Here is a 6,267-nt window from a genome sequence, read left to right on the forward strand (position 1 = left end):
TTTTGTTCTGTGTGAATCTCTGGAGGTGGAAAAGTTTCAGAGCTACCTGTCAATCTTCTGTTTTGGGAGAGGGACTCCAGGTGCTGTTAGGACAGGCTTTGGCAGAATGGCTCAGGGAGGAGGTCAAGGCTGGATGCAGGAGAGGTGGCACTGTGCATCCTGCTCTCACAAGCAGCCTTTGTCCCTTCCTAAATGCCTTGCTTTATTGTAAATACAGAGAAATGAGAACAAAATTTGAGTATAAACTCAGATAAATAAGAATGAAAATGGGGAAGGCAATAGCATTTGTAGACCTAGGTGAACAATGTTAACATGTATGATTTTGAACTGGTCTCTTCAATTTATTTTAGAATTCCTCTTAATATCTGACTGCCCCACCGTACTGCTACGAAATAGGGACACGTATTCATTTTGCATACCATTTTTTATTAGGTAAGTATTCCAGTTTTTAAATGAACCAGTCCACTAAACGTCTCCTGCAAATTATGTATCTTGGCACAGTTGCAGGTCAAGAAGAATTCACCTCTTACGTACACATCAGGGTGCTCAGTTTTGTTATATGTTGGAAATGTTTATAGGCATACAATATAGGATATTTTTCATAGCAGCCTGAGAACTTTAAATTTATATCCGGTGCACTTTTATAACATCTCTCCAATCCATTTAACCTATTTAATGTTTTTTTGGGTGTGATTTACCTGGTCAGCCTCTACAACTCTTACTGTTTTCCTGGTAGGATAGCAAGCTATTAAAATGTCTTTCTGCTTACTGGCATTTGAAACTTTTTTTTTTTTTTTTTTTACAGAAATAGTTTTAACATTATTGTTTCACTTAGAAAGGTCTTAAAAGTCTGGCAGTGATTTTACATCTAATTTCCAAAAACATCAACTGTAGCTATTTTGACAAGCGGTCCAATCCAACCTTCTATTCATTTTGGCTAATTTATTTATTACTCATTTTAACAGAAAATGATGCTTCTATCATGTAAATGTGAATATTAGATAATTAACAGAGGACAGCCAAGTAGAACAGACTGTAAAGGAACCAATCACACTGCACATTGACCAAGGAAGAAAATTATGAGCTACAATGAAAACAAATCCTTTATGACAATTGTACTGCACTAAAAGATGTGAAAACCGATTACAGTCTTGCTTATCCCAGTGGAATAGTAATATCCCTGATTTTAAAAAGGCATGAAGCTGACAAGAGACCACAATCACGTCAGAATAACAGTTTGATTTACATTGATAACAGAACCAAAAACAAATCAGAGAAAGTAATATGAAGTGATTATCATATCCTGCAGATTATTTTTGTGTTCATTATTTTTTTTTTTCTGTACAAGAACCATCAAGTCAAGCACTTCAATAAAAAAAGAATTGAATGATTCTAATTCTACAGGACACTTCCAATGTTAGTGTTCCATTTCTAGTACATTATTTAAAGTCTATGTATACTGAACAAGGCCTCAATAAATAAACATTTCATGTCAAATTAATATTTTATTTTTCAGGTTGTTACCTTGGTGACCAGATAAAGCTACGTATACATATTTAAAGTTATATGGAAGGGCTACAAAGCACTCATATTACATACCACGGAGAGCCTCAAACAGTGCCATCTCCCATAGCAGCTTCCTGTTGAGAAATTAGGAGGTGACAGATGAGAATTTGGAGGTATTTTACTTGCATTCATGTTTGTTATTTTCCATGCAAGTGGTCATAGTGTGCTTCCCATTCCTTCCTCTTTGTTGAACAAAGCTAGTACAACATGATACCATAAAGCTCCAGACTCTCAAATACGTGTCCCAGGGGCTCAGGAGAGGGAAAGGTGAATGAAAATATTTGAGGGAACGGCGAATGAAAACATTTTGGAAAGGAGGGAAAACTGACCTGGAGAAAGAGGCATGATGAAGCCACATTTTAGTCCACTGCTGTAAATTAGGTCTTGGTGTTGAAGTTTTCAGAATATATTTTTCAGGTCTCAAAGACAATTAAAAATATTTCTTCTTACGTTTTCTTTTTTTTACGTTTTTACTTTTTTTTTTTTTTTTTAAATGGGCTCATAATTACTGTGTCATTCAGGTCATCACTGATTTATAACTGCATTGCCCATGTCTCTGTTGTGGTAATCCTACAGAAAGTTTGGAAATGAACCAGTTTTCATTTGCTTGCTTCTTTGTTTCTGTGTGTTACTAATCTAGAGCCAAGACAGTACATCTTTATGTATGGAAAATAGGATCATTTAGGTTGGAAAAGGCCTTCAAGATCATCAATTCAGCCGTCAACCTGACCAACCATGTTCCATCACTAACCCATGTTATGGAAAGTACCATGCAAGGGAATCTATTGAAATTTAAACTAGAAGAATGTCAATCAACATTACAGTCATCTGTTTCCCACACATCAATGGGATTTAAAGGTAATATAAAAGTTACTCTTTTGGAATGAGCAAAACTGCTTATTCATGGGCAGAACGTTCAGCATAGTGATAACACTACTTGTATTCCAAGGCTTGTGTTTTTTGTATTGAAATCAATGCTCCACCCCTTGGATTTCCTTTTAAAATTTCATGTTGCTAGATGTGCTAATTTTCTGGTTTGGCAATCCAGATAAACGTTAGTTATTGGACTAAAATGTCAAGATCCTATTGGCAATAATTTCAAGAGTGCAGGCAATCCAGGTCAACAAGATGCTCCTCTGGGATGCCCTGCTCTGCAGGCTAATAGCCATCACAAGCACTATGTTATTGATTTTTATTTTTCCAAATAAGTGAGGTAACAAATTGCATAACACTATACACTCCTGAAGGAGTGTGTCTTTAAACATGGTACCTTGAAGGACCAAATAAGCACTTTCGAATAGTGATTACAGAAAAAAAAAAAAAAAAAAGAAAGTGAGAGCCCTTTTCATCATGAAAAAATATTTACCTCCTAATAAGAAAGTAAATACTTTTCTCAGAATAATTTGTCAGAAAAAAAGCTATGTTTAAGCTCCCGTGACTCTCTTTTTCTTTATTGCATTCTAGATTACTTGGATTTTTGTTTTTAAATCACTGTGGCTCATTTTCCGTCAGAATGGGATGATCTCGGTTATAATGCTAGCTGTGAAGCTAATAGATATTTGCTGTGAAACTGGTGGTGAAATTTTCAAACATATCGACATTGGACTTAGGTATAGATGTGGCAACATCATATCTGTTATTGTATTCCATTAAAGAGTTCATTAAGACTTGTGTAATTAAATGCTGAGACCAAAATGTTTGCAGCTTCATAGCAAACAGCCACTATTAAAGTCTTTTTAAACTTCCTTTACAAAGAGGAAAAAATATGGAGAAAACAGTCTGTATTTAAATGCAAAGTATTCATCAGGGCTTTTTTTTTTTTTAACAATACCTTTATTTGCTTTTGCTTTTACTGTTAAGAATTTAAATATGGAAAATCAAACCAACCATTTCACAGTCTTTTATGAAGTATTAAGATAACAATAACTTGGCTTCGGAGTTAGCTGAGGTGAGCAGTATCCTTGAAAACAAGAACAAGAAAATCACCCACAAAGTACAGAGAAAGGGTGCTTTCAACATCAGATTTTAACAGATTATCTTTTCTATCTCTATCTATCTGATGGCCATGGCCGTCAGAGCTTCCATTCTCATTTGTCTCCCCTGTCCCTCTGTCTGAGGTAGGAGGAAAAGCTAACATTTTACCCCATCTCAGAATTACAGCTATATGTTATATGTCTCACCCAACTTTATCATCACTTTAAGCTAAGGTGGCAGGCTAAGATGTGTTTGCACATTTCTTCAGCCATTCCTGCTGTGGGATAAGTAATCCAGTAAAGGTGAGGATGAGCTATTGAGGGCAGTAGTAACTTAAACTTTATTAACAAGAATATCTAAGGCTTGCATTTCAATGCCCTGCTGGAATAAATACTCCTGGAGAAAGACTAGCAAAACATCAAACTGAGATACTCCAAGATTTGTCATTCCCTTTTCAATATCAGGCTGCTGAAAGTATTACTTTTCATCTCTCTGGTCAGTAAGTCACAGTGTTTGGTGCTCCAGAGCATGTGGTACTGTTGGAGCAAGGTTCTTATTAAACAACAGGAGGGAAGCACTACAAAGTGGCAAAGGAAAAGAAGTAAAGAATAAATTCCCACATTTGATATATTTTTAAAACTAGGTGGAAGCAATGTTATGTGGAGGCTACTTTCTGGCTTGGTTTGGTTGAGACTGTGAAGATGAAGGCTCTGGGGCATTGAACGTATTTCAGCATCCTGTAACATAATGGCAATAAGAAAGATGGTTCTGTCCTGCTCTCCTTTCTTCCAGATACTGAAGGTGAGCTCTGGAACATGATAGCAGTAACTCACACCCATCATTTTGTTTGCTACTTAGGATTATTCCCAGACAGGCTACTGGGGTCTTTTGATTTATGGTTCCAGAGTTCTTGCAAAACAGACAAGATCTTAGTACCATCTGTGGACAATAGAAATTCATGTTATTGTTTGGACAAAATCAGCTTTTCTACCTAAACCAGTTTATTGTACAGGGGACACTGCATTTTTGCTGTTTGGACAATTCATATATCACCATAAATAAGCCAGTGCTGAGCAAGTTTCGTAGACAAAATCCTTAAATGTTTTCATAAATCACACATTTTGTGAGGCCAGAGAGTTGCAAAGAGCTACCCAAAGAGAAAAATATAAGATTTCTTGTTAGAATTGAGATTTGGAGTACTACTTTACGCCAGCAAGAACACATTAAGTCACTGCAGCTTTGAACAGTAAAATTTAAATAATTTTAGCTGTGGTCTGCCAATTATAACTTCATGTAGGAATAGCATCCTGTGTAGCCTCAGGGGATTCAGGCCAAGTGGTTATGCTGTGGCCTTATTTTTTTTAAGGTCAGCTTTTACCAGTGGGAATATATTACCCAAAATGTGTAAAATATTTCAAACTACTCAGCAACATAGAGAAGGCAAACAGCAATGACAGTAATGGTAACATTCAACACCTTTGGTGTTGCTGGTATCACCATTTCTACAATAAAAAGGTTTCAATAATAATAACAATAAAAAAATATTAGTCCCAACTCTAATGAAAATACAGTCAATGTAATTACTGCTTTTGTAAAGACCCCGGTCTTGTAATGTGGCCCTGAAGAACAAAATATTGTCTTTCATATTGAATCCCACTACGTTAAATGCAAAAGTGGTTTCCAAATATGCTACATTATTCTCAAGTAGAAGAAAATTTCCTTTAGTGTCTTCTTTGGTAAATCATTATTCAAAACTTACATTGAGATCTCCCTGCCTATGTTTTCTTTGTCATAAAGCAAAAAGCTTGACCTTCTTACCTGCAAAGGAAAAATATCTCTCTGCTACACTTAACGTGACATTGACACTATACATCAACTATCCTCTCTCTTCGGTCCACTAACCCTTTCTAGAGCTCAAAGACTGGATATGTCAACAGCAGGCAGATGATTATTATCCGATGTTACTTCTGAAAGAATCAGGAAATAAATAACAGTACTAGCACCTTCTCCTTCTTCATCAGTTGCACTTAACAGTAACAAACAGCTCTATATTTCTACTATTTCTAACGTCTTTGGAACAGCTAGACGCTGTCTTCTTTAACATACATTTTTGTATGAAGACAAAAGTTTTGTTTTAAGTGTTCATCTAGTAACCAGAGCTGCTTTCATTCTACCATCCAGTATTCAGATTTTTAGCCAGTTTTTTAATCAGATGTTCTGAAAATGTTAAAATAACTCTCTGATCCCTGGTCTATAAAATATTTTTTTTACCCTTTTTATTTTTGTTTATTTATTTATTTATTTATTTTTGTGTAGGATTATAGGAAATGTGAGACTCTGAAAGACCCTGTGTCTAGGTTTTCTTACTCCATTTTTCTTAATCCTCATTTCAGCTGTTGGTCCAGGGTTTGGATAGAGAGTTTTTTTTTTTCTGAAATTGTCTTTCTTTCCCACAGCCTTGGGCAGTCCCAATTCTAAAGTAAAATCTCACTAATTTGTACTCTCTCTGCTTCACTTACACAGAAGACTTCACAGAAGTACAGCTGAGATGGCATCCAAATATTTGATAAAATCAATTATGAAACACTAGGAAATATTAATTATTCTGTTATGATGTATTATAACTCAAAGTTAATTGTACCTATCTAATTTAAGGATGTTTTGCACTCTGATGCAGTATCCTCATCTCTGTACTGTCTTTTAACTGCTTATAATGTTTTTTCCTGG

This window comes from Anser anser (genome assembly GCF_964211835.1).
Source record: "Anser anser genome assembly, chromosome: Z".
Lineage (NCBI taxonomy): Eukaryota > Metazoa > Chordata > Aves > Anseriformes > Anatidae > Anser > Anser anser.